The sequence below is a fragment of the Habropoda laboriosa genome, unplaced genomic scaffold (genome assembly GCF_001263275.1).
Source record: "Habropoda laboriosa isolate 0110345459 unplaced genomic scaffold, ASM126327v1 scaffold107, whole genome shotgun sequence".
Taxonomy (NCBI): Eukaryota; Metazoa; Arthropoda; class Insecta; order Hymenoptera; family Apidae; genus Habropoda; species Habropoda laboriosa.
In genome coordinates this window covers 636858-655133 of record NW_017100249.1, presented here as the reverse complement: position 1 = coordinate 655133, position 18276 = coordinate 636858, and positions in this window count along the sequence as shown.

Sequence of the window (18276 nt, the reverse complement as noted above, 5' to 3'; positions counted from 1 at the left end):
GTACAGTAACACTTGTACTGTCACTAGTGGAATCGACCCTACATTTTACTGACAGTTGTGGAATCGACCCTACATTTTTTTTTTTTTTACGTGGATGTAGGCCTGCCCTACATTTTACTGACACTTGTGGAATCGACCCTACCTTTTTTTTTTTCTTGTCGAATCGACCCTACATTTTACTGACACTTCAAACGGTGGCTCGCTAAAGCGATATATTATGAAATTAAATTAATCACTCAATAAGTTTTAACGTTAGATTGTTTCCTCGATATGGCCATGGTGGTCATCAGTGACTGGAGTGCCTCAAATGTTTAGAATAATTAAAATAAAATAAATGTTGTCAACTAAAAATTTTGAACGTCATAGCTAGCTAGACATTATTTTCAATTGAAAAAAAAAAATTATAAAGCATAATACTATAATCCCATGCTTAAAATGTATTTTCTTGTGGCCGCCTGACAGCAACCTGTAAAGAAAAATTTCGGGATAAAAAAACGTAAAATTAAGAAAGTTGATATTTAATTCGCTTGGTTGCCTCGACACACGTTTCATGCTTATGTTTTATTCGCTGTTCTGGTCTACGTTCGGCAAACTACAAAGGCGCGCGCGAGGCTCGAAAACGTAGTCCCTGACTCTACGTCTGTCAGGTTTAGCTTCCTTACGGTCTGACACTTGCGGAGAATATACTGTAATTAGTTCCACCATGTCACGACTCACCTTGAGTCGACGACTCTTTCGTGTAAAAACTCTGCGGATGCTTTCTCAAACCTGGAGGATAATTACATCGCTCAAAAATCGTGATGATAATGAGCCAATTCTAGAGCCTTCTGACGGATTGACGGATTTTTTTATTATGACAAAAACGTAAGTTACAGCATTGTAAATAGTGGAAAACTTACTTCTGTACATCTAAAAAATCAAAATTAATTATTTCTGTCACATCAAGTTGAAAAAAATGTAAAATCTTAAGCAGTTAAAATCCACTGAACTTACTCTAAAATATTTATAGAGAAAAAAAGGAACGTATAAGAGAATCTGAAAGATATTAATTTTGAGATAAAATCATCCCTAGAAGTTAATTTTTGTCATATGAAATTGAAAAAAACGAGAACATCCAGGAATTAAAATCCACTATAATTATATTACAACATTTACCAAGAAAAAAAATTAGTGTATACAAGAAACTGAAAGATATTAATTTTGAGATGAAATCATCCCTCACAGTTGATACCTGTGGCAACAGAAAGTGTCGAGGAGCAATCACCGTACAGAAAATGAACATCTTGCGGAACCTTTAAATCTGCGTTTGCGTACTCTTGTTGACACGATCACATTTCCGCAACGTCCCTGAAGAGAATTGCCCCGAAAAGAGGTAAACCTTCGGACAATGCTCGATATTTACAGTCACTTGGTAGGAGGGCTTGTTGGGCAACGTGCGTAGCAGCACTTCTTCCCCCGAAGGAAGCGTTGGAAAAATCAACCCTTACCCGGAAGCGTTATTTACAACTGGAGCAGAAACTGGCCAGCGGTGAATAATAGGTCGTCCATAAACTCGCGGGGACACTCTTCCCCTCGTATTTCATGAAAAGGGTGAAAATTTTTAACCCTAACCTACAATTACGTCGTAAAGACGAATTTCCCCGAAATAATGGCGAGGCGTGCTCCAGTTGCATAAAATAATAAACTCTCCGAGGGGGGAGAATTGCCAAGGTTGAAATCCTTTTCGACCATCGAGGTAAACCCATTTGTCGGACCCCTTCTTCCTCGTCTCGACTCCAACCCCCTGCCTGCCGCTCTATTCGAAAGTCTGGAACTGATTGAACTTTTATTCTAAACGAAGGCCCTGGCCAGTACCTGCGCTCTAGTTAGACGTCAGACCGAAATTCCTCGCTTTAACTGGGAACGGGCTACTGTCGCATTCAACGAGATGGAAGAAGAGTTTCCTCGTTTAGGTGCTTTCGAGAATTCAGCTTTCTCGGGGGCTTAAGGAAATTCGAGCTCGAGAATATGGTTACTTCGGGTGAAATGTATGGGAAGGGATGGTGGAACGGTGAAATATTTTGCATTTAATTTGGCGTTAACGTTAATCGTTTTGTACTAAATTGTCAGTTAGGTGGAAAATTATGTACACGATCTGTGACTTGGGGGGAATTTCCTTCAGTCAGGTTTGAATCGTTGTTTTCTTCAGAAGGGTGAGTTTGTATTAAAGGGGATAATTAAAAGTAAAAAATTTAATAATTTTGTAGATTTGGATCATTTTTGGTAGAACAGTAATAAGACTGTACTGAGAGGGTTAATTGTAAAGAAAAGAATAAACGATTTTCAAGTAATTGACAAAATTAAACTACCCCTTTACGACAAAATGTATCAAATCAAACTATCTTCGGTATCAATTTCGAAAATTCTAAACTAAAATGAAAGGGTTAATCAGTAACCGTCAAATTTTATTAAACCACCCTCTTACCAAGAAATGTAATAATCAACAGGTCAAATCAAATTTTCTGAAAATTGTAAAAAATTCTCAGTAGAAATGCAAGGGTCAATCAGTCTAATCACACGAAACATGCACCGAGAAATAGAAAAAGGCTGGAAAAGACGCAGGAAGAACGTGGGACCCAAGTTGTCCGTAGGTCCTGAGGCCATTTTTACGGGGCTTGCGTAAACGGTGCGCCATGTTACCGGTACTCCAGTTGTAAATTTCCCCAGAAATTGGTTTAGTGTCTTTTAACCCGTTTCTCGGTACAGTTACGGAAAACGGGCCTGAAATTTTACAGCCGCCTCTCGCCGAGCATCGAGCCTCGTGTTTCTCCACGGCTAAAGAGCTCGAGACTGGCACCGGAGGATGCTCTACGAAAAATAATTTATTACGACGAACCGTAACACGGGCGTGGGATCTGTTTCTCCAACGCTGTTACAGTTTAAATCGGTGGCTCTTTGTCGGACTGGAGAATGGCGGCCGTATTTCCTAATTTACGATTTCGACCGGCCACGGCTTGTTTATCTACCGTCCCCGCGACGGCGTTACACTTTAGACGAGGTGCTCGTTGTCCAACCGAGGACCCTGCTATAATTATTTTCGGCCTGTCGTCGAACAGTTCCGAGAAACCGTCACCGTCGCAAAACAGAAACGACAGACTTGCTCGCAATTCGCACTCTCCTTCTCTCTTTTTCTCCACGCTTCGGACCCTCTCGGAGACCACAATTTGTCCGAGTGCACCCTAAAACTTCCTTTTACTGTGAATCATCTCGACCACTTGTACAGCTATCTTTTCGTTTCCTTTCACGAACGAGCAAATTTACCGATCTCGTAGTAGATTTTTTTAGAAGCAATTTTGATGTTGAACAACATCACTGAAGTTGAGAATGATGATTAGAGTAAGGTCTTTTAAGGTGTTGATGTGAATGATGTATTTAAGTCTTGGGTGATCAATGAGTTTCGTTGTGAATGTTGAAGACTTAATTGTGATGATCTGTGATGTTGAGTTTATCACTTGGAGTGACGTTAAAGATCAAAGGATTCCTGAGACACTATTATGGGGAATAGAGTGCCTCAAGGGAAATAAGTTGAGGTAAGCTTCTTGAGATACACCTTTTCTAAAAATATTCTAAAATTCTAAATTTATTTTAAAATTAAAACAACCAATTTTGATGAAATAATTTTAGTGTTAAAAAAGACACAAATATGTTTACCCCATAAGCTATAGTGTCCCAAAAAATTAATGTTAGTATCTATTTTAGGGTGAATCGGTATATCTTCAGATTCTCAAAATTTCAACCAAATTTAGCATTGAAAGATGAATGAAATTGTCGTTGAATAAATTCATAACAGACAAGAAGAAAATCTCCTCTCCAGCATCTGCATCAAATTACCATAGCAAAAATTCCGACCAAAATCCTAGGACCCTTCCAGATCTTCCTACCTGAAGAAACCCCTGCTATTTACATCACCCTGCATCTATTATCCAAGACACTTCATCAAGAAAGACTATAGTCATTACCGACAAATCAAATCCCTGAAAATAAAAAATTAATTAATCCACGTCTAATAGCCGTCTACCCAAATTACTACCTCCTTAAAACCACACCCCTATTAACCTTCCAATTAAACATCAACCTTCACGACCAGCGTCCCAAAAATCTTTCAACTCTTTTTCCCACGTGCGGCGGCATCCTTGGTGGTCCATCGACACACGTCCACGTCGCATTCAAATCGTGAAAGAAAACTGTGATCCCGGGGTCACGAAAGGGGTCACTCGAAATGTTGAAGAGTGTATTTCTTTTTCACCATTTAAATTACCACACTTCTCGTCGTTACTTCTCCGTCTTCTTGACCCTTCCATTCGACCTTCCGGCGCCCGCTTTTTCGCCAATTTTCGTTCGTTTCGTTCCCGAGTTGCGTCGCTTTTTTTCGCGGTTTTCGTGTTCCCAACACCTTTCACGGCCTATAAAGATCGGACGAATCGACCGGCAAATGGAACTTCAAACTTCCTCCAACATGGACGCGTGAGTCTTTTCTTCCTTCTTTCACTCGCGTTTCTCCTCGTCGATCGATCCTTCCCTCGCCTCTGTTCACCGCCAGGCGCCGGCTCGAATTACGCAATTAAAGAGCCACAAATGAATCGCGGCGGTCTGCTAAGAGGACAATGTTTCTGTGTTTCCACGGAGAAGCTTTGTTACAGCTTGAACGAGTTCGTTACCAGTTTTTTCTCTCTCCTTTGTTGTGACCGTTTAGTGGCACGATTGGCTGCGCCGGGAGGAACGATAATTTACCTTTTGTCGAGCAATAAATGAGAGATACGGTGCGGAGAATGGTGAAGTCATTTTGTTAATTAGAATGGTACATTCGAGAGGATGAAAATGTGACTCTGAAAAGTGATGGAAGAAGTTTTTAAATTTTTGCACAGTGTTGGCAAGTTACTGAAAGTTGAGTGTTCTTCTGTTCACTCGTTGTTCATCAACACTGCGTTGTTTTTGCGACTGTGAAGATAAAGCTTGAAATCAAAAGAGCTCAATTTATCTCGTTTTATCAACGTTAAATTCTTCTTATCCTGAGGTTCATCGATGAGATTTCAGTGATTTGAGGCTTCGAAACGACACAAACTGTGTAAAATCAAACAGTGCAGTTCTATGTAAAAGGTGTTTTCACGTTAATTGGCAAACTTCTTCCATCCAGAAAAATCAATTTTTCGCATCTTCGGAACTTTACCATTGAAACAACATAGATCTAATCCTCGAGACCTCCCAATACAATTTACTACCTATTTCTCCGACCAAAAACAATGCAAACGAACCAGACCCTTGCACACAGGTCCATACCCTAGGAACCAAAAGCAAGTACCGTTTCTCAACACCGAAGAGCACGTTGAAGAAAAATGTGTCACCCGTGGAATCCAGTTAACTTTACGGTTAAAAGGTCACGTTCTTTTTTTCGCGTTTTTTTTTTTTTCACTTTGCCAGACTCAGGAAACCGTAAACTCTAGCGGTGCAGCCCAGTTCCATCGGAAATACACGAATATCGAGGCGGTCGGCGTTTCGCCCATGGCGAAAATAATAAAGTCAACGGTGCATCAGAAAAAACAGCGGAAGAGGGTAGAGAAAACGTTCTCTCTCTCTCTCTCTCTCTCTCTTAAGAAGGTGAAAGTGGCCAACAGAATGTTTTACAACTGGTCGACATCGAACAGAGCGAGTCCGGCTATTGGATTTTCAACCTAACTGTAACCCTTTCGAGCGTTTATGGAATTCCAGTAAAACACTAAAGTCAACTGCGAAAGACGGCCAAGTCAAGCCCGGAGCTTAGTCTCTGGATACGTTTTTTCCTCTCGCAGTTCTCCGTATCAAGCCGTTCGTTCAGAAAACCCTTTGCTCCAAGGGAGAATTAGGGGTAGCACCTCAATAAAGCAATATTTTGACTAGTGCCGGCGCGGAAAACACGGTTCTGCTGTAACCCTTCCGGCAGAAGGATTTTGTAAGGGTTAAAAATTCCTCGTGCCATAAAAGGCGGCTGACTTTATATTTTTACCGCGTCTTACCCCTTTAACCCTCGGGATTCGAGAGAAGAAGAAGAAAAAAACGCGTATACCGTATACTACGGCTCGAGGAAACGAGTGTCCGCAGCCGGTAAACACATAAATCTTTATTTTCCGGCCCCCACCGGAGCTGACAATAAGAGCTGGCTGGAGGAGAGGAAGAAGAAAAAACAACTACCGTATTTTAACCCAAAAGTCTAAATTTTGGAAACGGTTCTGCTCCGTGACTAAACCGCTGTCTATAGACACCGCGCCGCGACAGCTTTCCGCTCGAGGCTGAGGGAACGAGCTTGGCTTCCGGAAACGAACGCTGTAATCGATTAGAGGGGCTCGTCTGTTCGAAGTACGTAGCTGGTGTGCTGAGAGGTATGAAGATTTAGAGTTTTCATGGTAAGATGCTAGAAATGACTGGCCCCTTTCGAATTTGGCAATATTGGACCATAGACTCGCCACCAGATTGTCATACTTGGAAATTGAAAGGTTCCACTACTGTCAGGTTTTGGTGAGGACTGGTGAAGAGGAAATTGTATGACACGTTCTCAGAAACATCTGTTTTTATTGTATAGGATTAGATATTACCTTTGCAGTGAAACACTTTCTGTGGAATGTGGCGATTTTTGAAGTGTCGTTGTGGGATAATCAGGACGAATTGAAACAAAACAGAATTCACTGATTATTCAATTACTGTTTTGAGAATTTCAAAGAATTACTTAGGGATAATGAGGTCAAATTGAAATGAAACGAATTTATTGATTATTGAGTTTTCTGATTTGAAAATTTCCAAGAATTATTGTAGCATAATCAGATGAAATTGAAATGAAAAAAATTTACCAATTATTCAATTACTGTTTTGAGAATTTCAAAGAATTGTTGTGGGACATTCAGGTGAAATTGAAACGAAACGAATTTACTAATTATTCAGTTACTGTTATCGTTATCACACAGTTATCACTGTTGAGACTTCATAAGGTCCATAATAATTGCATTTAATTATTTTTCGAAAAGAAATGCAACAGTCACAATATCAATTATTATGACAGCGAACCACATAACACAGTGGAGTTAAAACAAATCGTAGTTGATGAAATTCGAGCAACCGATACCACTCGATTACCACGAGTGATGGAGAATTTCCCAACCCAGTTGCAAGAATCTATTTGCTGTCGAGGAAGTGACGTGGAAAATGTCATTTTCAGGAACTAATTGAATAACTAACAAATTGTATTATACAACAATATTTTCCAAGCAAAAGTGTTCTATTTCAACGAAACCTGAGGATCCCTCAATACCACTTCAAAAATCGTCACATTTTACTGCTGCTGAAATAAAAATATTTCACAGTTCTATTGAAAAAGCATTTCCACTCCGGCAGAATCAATTATCCTCGCGTCAAATATTACTTTAACCCGTATCCATCTATGCATTATCTCCAGTCAATATAAAATTAATTTCTCAAACTGAAAAAAAATAGAAGAATTTCCCAATATTTGTCAGTTCCATTGAAAAAGTGTCTTCCATTCCTTCAGAATCCCAATTTTCGTACTCCCATCCTCCCACCATTAACCGAATCAATTATCCTCGCGCGAAAAAGGCTCACGTTCAAGCGAGCCGACACGTAACAGCCCGAGTATCCTTTCGAAACTCATAGAAACTCGAAAACTCCACAGCGCCGTGGAACTTTCGCCGCAGATCGATCCCGTTCAATTCCACCGTTGCACCGTTGGTCCAGAAAGTCGAGCGGCCGGGGCAAATTGGCCGGTGAAACGAGCGTGAACGGTAAATCTCAAAGGGCCAACACGGTGTAACCATGGATTCTAAGTTCACCGGTGCGAGCTGTAACCACGGATCGGCTCTCGCGAGAGAGACCCGATAATCATACGTTCATCCGGAAGTCGGAGTCGCTAAAACGGTTTAAAGGGTAACCCGGCCGAATGATTAAGTGGCTTACACAATCTCGCTAAACGGGGTCCTGGCTCGACTCCCGTAAATCAACGGAACGCGGGAGAAAATAAGGGAACCAGCCGCGTGTCTGGCCATTTCTTTCTACACATACATATACATACAGGTACACGTTGTGTACACACCAGTGTGTGTGTCGTTGTAGTGGCGTCTTTGTGGAAACGTTTCGTAATGACAAATCGATCGCTTTGTAAGAGAAGTCTGGTGCTTACCATCGGGGTTTACGACCCCGGCCACCGTGTCGTCGATTTTTAATCGTAAATTTCGGCTTGGCCACACACGCTAGACCACACGCGTCGCTTCGTTCGCATCGTGCACTGGTGAGAAATTACATTTTTATATGCGTAATCATCGCCGGTGCTGGGCCACAGGTCCGGTCACCATGGGAGAGAAGAAGAAGAAGAAGGAGGGAAGAAAAAGAAAGAGGGTGGGGAAACGAGCCAGGTGAGGCTTCTGTTTAGCGGAGAGAACGTCGACGACGGGTCTGCGCGGCCGTCGTCGTCATCTTTCGCTGAACCCCGGTGCTGTTGCCGCGAAGGACGGACAGGTCGAGGGGACGCCGCGAACCGATTCCGGTCGGTTTTTACGATAACGAACAAAACTGGCGCACGTGTGCGCTCGTTAGCGCGGATAACAAGCTACACCTTTGCAATCAGCGGCTCCTTGGCGGCGGTCCCTGCCGCCTCGCTCTGAAAAGACCCCGCCAACAGTAATTATGAGCCCGCGAGAATATCGCCGCGGACGCGGCAACACACCGAATCGGATGTCTAACGAGCGTGCTTGACCCTCGCGCTTGAACCAAACGTGTAATATCGCGATGGTTCGTGAGATTTCCTTTTTATTTTCATCGTTTTTCGTTTTTTCCCGGCGGTCTTTTCGGTTGGCTGTTTCAAGAGGAGGCAAAGGTGAAGGTTTTATCGAGAACGAGGGTTTAACGTTAAATTGAAAGCGATTTCGGTAGCGTGGAATTTTGTACGCTCGACCGTTCTTGAAGATCTTTTTGTGATCGGGGAATTCTTGATGTTAATTCTTTAAACGGGTCGAACGTGAGGTCGGCAGGAATGTTAAATGAACGCATGGCATCTAGGCCGACGCTCTGTAGAAGGATTTTCTGTGAAATTTAGGTGCGGTTTCGGTAGCGCGGAATTTCCTGAATTACTTTTTTCATTCACGTTATGAAGTTGGGAAGATAAATTTGGAGAGTGTCGGACGTGAAGTGAAAGAAGTTTATTGCGAGCTGTCAAGTATCGTCGAATCACTTTCTAATACCTTTTTAAAGAGTTTACATTACTAGAATTCAGAATTTTCTCATTTCCAGACAAAAGATCTCGATGCGACACATCCCCAAAGATGAAGATTTTCTTAAGTAACAATAGAGACCCCGTAACATCAGGAATTCTTTAGTTTGCGTGACAAATATTCAAACTTGCATTCCACACTTTCCTCACCTCCAAAGATGAAGATTTTCCAAGGAACAGAAACCTCAAGCAATCAGAAATTAAAGAAACTAAATCACAGTGAATTTCAATTTCGCAAAGAACGTGTGCCCCAAATTCTTCGATTCACTTCCATCCCGAATAGAATCGAAACAAACTTGCAAAGAATTTCCATCAATCGCCGAATTCCTCAAGCAGCATCAAACAAATTAAAACAATTCCCGCGCTCATTCCTCGTCCCCCATAAAACGAAAGGGGGTCAAAGAGTGGCAATGGTGGAGCCGCGAGAATTTCCCCCGCCGAAACACCGAATTACAATAAACTTTCCATCGATCTTCCTGCTCTGGTCGCCCACGTTGCACGCGAAATTATAAGTAGACGTACATCGATTCCCCCGTTTCAATTTCTAACGCGCGAGGAACCGAGCGACATCTCTCTCTCTCTCTCGAGGCGTGAATCTCCGCTTTCACGGTGTGTCGGCACCCTGAAGGCCACGGAAATGAAGAATCCACGAAGATTCTCACGTCTGGTTGACCTCCGACCCGTCGAACCGTCGCGTGGGCCGTCACTCGTTAAAGTTAATACGAGCTCGCGACAGTGTTAGGCGTTCGTGTGCCTCTCTTCATCTTTCTTTCTCCCGCTATCTCTGTTCTCCGTGTTCACCAAGTCCCCACGATATCACCTTCTTTTTCTCCCATCTCGAGCCACACCACCACTGTCCTCCTTCCTTTATCCATCACTTTCTTTCCACCGCTCGAAAACGACACGATCATCCTGTTCCTTTTTGCTCCCCCCCCTCTCTCTCTCTCTCTCTCTTCAACACACCGCGAGAAATTATTCCTTCTTCCCTGATTCCGTATGCATCGAATTCATACGGCACCACGTTCGACTCCTCTCTTGAACATCGAGCAACGTGTGCATGTGTAGGTACTATACACCGGTCGGTCGCGTGAAATTAACGTGGACCTTGACAAATGTCCCTTCCAAGGCGAAGAACGCTCACGGTGTACGCTCGTTTCCAGCCCGTTGTCGATATCAATCACCGTGTCCCCGCAATCGAAATTACTCATCCCCCGCGCGCGGACGTTAACGTTACTATTATGAATATCGAAAGAACTAGGCGGCCGTTACTGTTTCCAGTAAGGTGACTTCGTGATTATCGACGATTTCGTGGAGAACGGAGTGTTCAACGATGCTAGTCGGTTACAGCTCGCTGTTCGTTGCGACGTGTGAAGAGTTTCTTGTTTTGGGTGTTAACGCGATTTTTCTTGAGCGTTTAGTATCGTTAATACTGAATTCTTTCACTTGTCAAATATAGGTGATTAGCCGAATAATATTTTCAATAGAAACTTCATTTCTGTTGAAATCATGAGATGCTCCGAACTTTGAGCTGACACTTTGTATAAAGGTCCAAACAATTAATTTTCCACGGTAATTAACGTAACAAAGAAAATTGAATATTTTGTAAAAATTTAGATCAATTTCCTCAACATCCTCTGAGGTACTCCACACTTTGAGCCGACACTTTGTGTGATGGTCCAAACAATTAACACACTGAAAAGTTCACAATTTTGTAAAAGTTGGGAAGGTGGCAGATAATTGTGAATAACTTCAACATCAACATTCATCGTTCCACGTAAATCACCAGTGATCGACAGTGATGAAAGACATACTAAATACCAAAAATAGAACTCTCACTAAATAAAGAAAAATATTTTTTACTATACACATAGAAGAGGAACAAACTATTAAAAATGCAATGCAATTATTATTCTTTTCTAATCAAGCACCTCAATGCAACTTCTTCATCAAAATGACGATCTTCTTTCGTTTAAATAGTATTTTTCTCAAGACACGAATTAAATTGCTCAAAAATAGAGATCTTCTGGTGCACGAAGAAACGAATCTTTCTTTGACGATGATTGCAAGTCGATGGGTAAAAGAATAGCGCGGTGACTATGGGCGCGAAAGTGTCAGATATCATGGCGACCATAGCATGCCGCGTGCCAGACTATCCTACACCATGAGGAGAATTGTTTCTGCGTCGTGACTCGACGCGGGCTCCGTTGTCACGGCTGTCGTTTTGAGGAAGGAGAATATTAAATTAGTGCCGGCTGCATCGGCGACGATGCCTGCGTACATAAGCCTGTACGTCTGTTTTCTAAATAGTTGTGCAACCAGCGTGAATGTTCGCTTCGTGTGTTTTACATTGGGTACCGTTGGCAAACCTTGCCCAGCTTAGACTAATGCCTCTCATTTCGAAGATGCCAAGACATCTGTGTAATGTGTAATACATCGAATCAGGATTTAAACAGGTTTCAATGGAATATATTAGACCGTGTAATGTGAAATGTTGAATTTCTAATCAACTCATTCCTCGGGTGTTGATAAGTACTCAGGTTTTTTTCGCGTAAGTTGTTGTTGAAAGATATAATCTGCATTCTTTTTTCGGAGAATCTGACATTTCGTGTTACACGACTTAATTGTTGAGTGAAATTAATTACGTTAGATCAATTTGCAATGAAAATTATTAAAATGCGAAATTATTCGCGAGGAAGCAGAACTCAAAGAGTGAAATTTTTATGTGAGCTTCCATACCTGAAATTCACTTCTGAAATATACATATCCATAAGTTTTCATATATTTCATATATGTGATACATAATTTTCAAAGATTCTGCAAATTCTTCAGGAATACTGTTATTGAAATTTTCTGAAAAGTCACATATGTTTTGCAATAAAAATGGAATATTGTATTTCTAGTTCTGAAACTTTTCAGCTTTTCTCATACTTCTTTCATAAGCAATAGCAAATAGATAATTGTTAATTGTACTCGATTACACTTTACTTCACTTTAATAGATGCAGTGATAACAGCTACTTTATTTTGAGATAATTATTGAATTAACGATCCTAAATTACACTAAGGAAGTGATCTTCAAAATATTAGATAATACTAATTTCTAACAGTTTCTCGATATTGAAAAATAAATGTAATTTCAGCTATCATTGGAGAAAGGTTGGATCGGTGTAACATGCATACGATAATCAATATCGAAATGAATTTTTCCAGGGTAATACTTCACGCGAATTATAAAAGTACCAGTAGAAACTGGAGCTTCGATCTTTCAAGATATCGACACGATATAGAATATCCTAGATTAACTTTGAAACGAGATGCAATCGAGTGTGCTCGAAGTCGAATCGGGGCTATCGATCGAGCATTCCGCTCGAGAAGACTTCGGTATTCGGATTAAAATGAAACTGCAATCCCCCAATAAACCCTTATTCTTCGCGATCCTATTCAAATAAAACGTTAAACCAAATCCACTTCCAACAAACAATCAACCGAAGGAACTTTCTTTCATCCTCATCGATAGCTGAATTGAACTTTTCTGAAGTAACGCGGAACCGAAATTAAACTAAACTTCCTTAAATTAATTAGCGATTTTGAAGTTCCTCCGGGCAAAATGTACCAAAGAGAATCGCCAAAGTATTCTCGAATTGAGACAAATGTCGTGAATGTGCAAATTTTCTCTTTTTGAGTAAAAGTGTGAATGAAAAGAAGTGAAGAAGTGAAGTGAACATGACTAAGGAGGGAAAACACAATAAGAAATTATTTTATAGTTACATTGATGTCAGAAATAAAATCTGAAATCTCCAAGAAAATTTCAGAAACTTTCGTCTCCAGAAATATCAGATTTCACATTCAATTGTGACACTATATTCAATTCGCAATGTCCATTCGTGACTAAGTATGACTAAAAGAGGCAAGGACACTCAAAAATTACCTAACAGCAAAATTGAAGTCAGAAGTAAAATCTGAAATCTCCAAGAAAATTTCAGAAACTTTCGTCTCTAGAAATATCAGATTTCACATTCAATTGTGACACTATATTCAATTCGCAATGTCCATTCGTGACTAAGTATGACTAAAAGAGGCAAGGACACTCAAAAATTACCTAACAGCAAAATTGAAGTCAGAAGTAAAATCTGAAATCTCCAAGAAAATTTCAGAAACTTTCGTCTCTAGAAATATCAGATTTCACATTCAATTGTGACACTATATTCAATTCGCAATGTCCATTCGTGACTAAGTATGACTAAAAGAGGCAAGGACACTCAAAAATTACCTAACAGCAAAATTGAAGTCAGAAGTAAAATCTGAAATCTCCAAGAAAATTTCAGAAACTTTCGTCTCTAGAAATATCAGATTTCACATTCAATTGTGACACTATATTCAATTCGCAATGTCCATTCGTGACTAAGTATGACTAAAAGAGGCAAGGACACTCAAAAATTACCTAACAGCAAAATTGAAGTCAGAAGTAAAATCTGAAATCTCCAAGAAAATTTCAGAAATTTTCATCTCCAGAGATATCTGATTTCACATTCAATTCTCAATTTCCATTCGTGACTAAATATGACTAAAAGAGGCAGGGACGCTAAACAATTACACAATACCAAAATTGAAGTCAGAAGTACAATCTCCAAAGAAATTTCACAAACTTTCATCACCAGAATCGTCAGATTTCACATTCAATTGTGAATTTCAATGGTTTATCGCACATATCGGCATCACGAGGACGGCATGCATATTATAAAATTTAACGAGCACTCTTGAAACGTGCGGTTAAGGCTAATTAGTAGGGTCACAAGATTAATACCCGTTTCTTTCGAATTCGTGGTTACACCGACAAATGGAAGTACAATTTAAAAACCGAAAGGAGAAGAAAAAAACGGAAGAAAAGTATGAGAAGAAGGAGAGAGAAAAAGTGAAAGAAGAAGAAGAAAAGAGACATAATTAAACGCGCCTGTCGCCAACGAACGAGAGCTGACATGGCGAGAGCAACGTCTAGCGTGGCAATTAAAAGCGAACGACTCGTGTTTATTTTCAGCTTGCTCTAATTAGAAGGGCGCCCGGGAATGAACGGAACGACTCATTGCCGTATACCGGAACAGGCTGACTCACATGCCGGCATTCCGATTTACGAGCTCTTTCGCGCGGTTTCTTTTCTCCACGTCTTCGGGTGACGTCACGCGGTGGCGTCATCGTCGTCATCGTGCCGCACGGTTCCCACACTCGATGACCTTAGTAACCCTACCGTCGAATCGAGCCCTACGGGTTCAGGATCACGCTGATGACCAACGGCTCTGTGCCTTTTCGAGCTGGTGAGAAGAATCCTTTTATCTCTGTTCTCGTCGTCTGATAAAGTTTTACCGAATAGGGTGTGGTGGTACTTGCTGAGAGGAAATTTTCTATTCAATTACGCTCTGTTCCTGTTAGCAAACTGTGTTATTATTAACCCTTTCGTGATCAGTGGGACGTATGTGTCTCGTTTGAGCAGTTGAATGAAAATTGATGTCAATTTAGTATCCATTGCAGACGTGAGGATTGATAGATAAGTAAGAGTTCCTGGAGAAAATAATTTGGGTGTGAAAGGGTTAATGTGTGACTATTTGGAGATTTTTTTTATGTTTAAGTATAGACCATTTCTCTTTGTGATCATTTCTTTGATTGTACCGTTATCGTTATCATTTCGAGTTGTAAGTCTTTTCTTGTGAAATAGTTTCGGCAGTTTTTGGTACTTTTTTTTGTACTTTTGGTAGGTTTTGAAAATGTATAATTTGATCTGTTTCTAAAGAAGAGGACAAAGATCTTCAAGTTTTCTAATTGAGAGAAAGGGAAAGAAAGTAGATTATAGTGTAAATCCTGTTGCTTTACTCATTACTAATGCTTAAAAATTTGTTACAGAAAAGTCACTTCTTTCGATTACTGTTACTTTCTCCAGCAAAAGAATGAACGGCTACTGCATTATCGTTCCTTTAGAATGTTCATCTTGTAAATACCTATTCCACAATTATCTAATACCTACATAATTTTTTCTGATTCGAAACTTTACCAATTCTAAAATCTTCAAGATAAACAAGTATAGTTGAAGGAATGAGAAGAGAGAAAACATTCCACTGGATCTTATCTTCGATAAATCGAAGAAACTAATTTACAGCCAAACTAATGATTAAAACGAAAAATTGATTACGAGATTATCCCTCAAAGCCGTAGCAACAATTACCAAGCAAAAATTCTAAAGTAATTCTAACAAAAATCACCAAGCAAAGATTACCAAACAAGTTCTAAAACAATACTCCAATAATTGACAATCGAAAATTCCAAAATAATTCCAACAATAATTTCCTTCTCCTCCTTCAATTCAATTCAAACACTCAACCAGCTCAATCCACCACGAAATTTCTATCGGCGTCTGAAAAACGAAACCACCTCCTACCTCTAGGTATCTACACTCAAGCATAACACAGCATACCTGACCCAAAATGTCCCGCATCCAATCACCCGTTGCACCACCGGCAAAAAAGGCTGCCAAAAGCCAGGACGACGGCAATAAAAATACCCAAGCCCGATAACCACGTCATTCCCAGGATTCCTCTTTTATCACTTGCCGTTCGTCATCTCCCGTGATCGCGTTAAAAAAAAAAAACCTCTCAACCCGGCGAAAGCATCCATGGTCACAGATAAACGCAATTAAAAAAAAAACGTGGGCAAGCTCTACAGGCATCGCTCCGCGAAGAAAGAGCTCCCGAGACCAGCAAAAAAAAAAAAAAAAATCCAACGAGAATCGTATACGATCTAATACCTGGTGTATCTACCATACGCGAGTCTCCTCTGAGTGGGGGCAAGAGCAACCTGGCCGAAGAAGAATTCCAAGCATTGCAATTACAGGAACACGCGAACGCTCAGCCACCCTTAAGAAGACGTTCCTCTCTGTTTGGTAGATCGCGACGCCGCCGCCGCTTGTGTGCGCCTCGGACGCCGACGGCGGCGGTCGCCGGTTATAAATATCAATTATACACTTCGTAATTCCCCGTATTAGCATAATTCGCGGGCGGGAAAAGGGAATTTATGCCGACCACCCAGTAGCGGATGCCCTTCGCGGTCCATTCAGTCGCCTGGCGAGGAGGAGGAACGTCGCGAGCCAAGAGAAGGCTACATACGCGCGCGAGTGAGAGTCTGCTTGAAGAGAGAGAGTACCAAGAGGAGGAGAAGATAAAAAAATAAAGGAAAGAAACAGAAAGAAAATGCAGAGTGGTGGCGATCGTTAAAAACGCTTAAACGGGAAGATTACACGATTTAAGGATGCAAATTGTGGTGTCACCACGTGTGCACCGCCGATGTATGACCCGTCACCGGGCCATAATCTGCATAATCGTTTCGTCAGGCCACGGTTGATTGTAGGTGGTGAACGTGGAGAAAGGAACAGGTGGCGAAGAGATCGATTTTTCACGGGGTTCGGCTACCGAAGCGATCATTATGAGATCATAAGATATCGGTCTATGGGTGCTGACGTGATACAATCGACGCATAGACTTTTTAACTCTGAGCGTTTGTGCTTGCCCGTTTTTCTTTTCTTCTTTTACGCGAAGAAGTTGAGAAGAAAGTTGGTAGAAGCGTGCTGAGAATCGGGGAGAGAGAGAGAGAGAGAGTGGTCGATGTAATTTTTGGAAGTTTACATTCTTCGGCCGTAAAATTTGATTATCGCCGGACATTTTAATATTACACGCCGTTTTCTCGATACCACAGTAGTACCTGAAGAGATTGCGGGGCGAGCCGCGGTTTTTTGCTCGGTACCCCGGGCCAGCCGAGCCGAGCCACAGCGGCGAAATCAATTTACGGTAATCATTTTCCTACGGACGCTGCCCCGTTCCGATTAATTTATGGTAATACGCTCTCCGGCCAGATCGATTTTCTTCCGCGCTTTTACGTTGTTATTAAAATCGATTTCTTCTTGCACGGCCGAGAGACTCGTATCTGGCTCGAGCGGATCGGAACGATGATGTTTGCCGGGATATCGCGAACTCCATCGTCGACAAAGTGTTGTTTCCGATGTATACAGGGTGGATAAAAGTTGCGTGCTTTTGGAAACAGGTTATGCACTTTCTTTGTGGCTTCGGGCGTTTCCAATGGAGCGTGTCATTTTTTGTGGCTAAGTTCGAAGGAATGTGGAATTCTTGATGAGACCTAATTCGGGTGATGTGTGAGACATTACTTTGTGCTGAAGTTGCATGGGTTTGAGGGAGATTGTGTACATTTTCTAAAGGTATAGGTTAGGTTAGGAAATTTGAGGGTAACTTAAGCGGAATGTGTCATCTTTTGTGACTAAATTCGAAGGAATGTGGAATTCTTGGTGAGTCTTAATTCAGGTGATTCACAAATTATTTTGTACTAAAGTTGCAGGGGTTTGACGGAGATTGTGCATAGTTTCTCTCTAGGTATAGGTTAGGTTAGAAAATTTGAGGGTAACTTAAGCGGAATGTGTAATTTTTTGTGACTAAATTCGAAGGAATGTGGAATTCTTGGTGAGTCTTAATTCAGGTGATTCACAAATTATTTTGTACTAAAGTTGCAGGGGTTTGACGGAGTTTGTGCATAGTTTTTCTCTAGGTATAGGTTAGGTTAGAAAATTTGAGGTTAACTTAAGCGGAATGTGTAATTTTTCGTAACAAACTTCGAAAGAATGTGGAATTCTGAAGAAAAATTTATTAACAAGCACTCAATGAGATATTATGATTCCTTTACCGAAAAATTTTTCGTATAACCTCAAATTAAAAGTTGATTCGGTATAGTTACATAGTACAGATCGAATAAATTTTCCTTCGTTAATTAAGTGTATGCATTAATCGATTTTAGAATTGCAGATTATTTTACTATGCTATATTGATGAATAAAAATTACCAGTACAGTCAGGATACCTTAAAATACCGAAGATTGTTTCTCCTATCAATTTTTCGACCAACGTACACACCTAGAAATTATTCAAGTGTACCTGTCAGCAGGTTCACC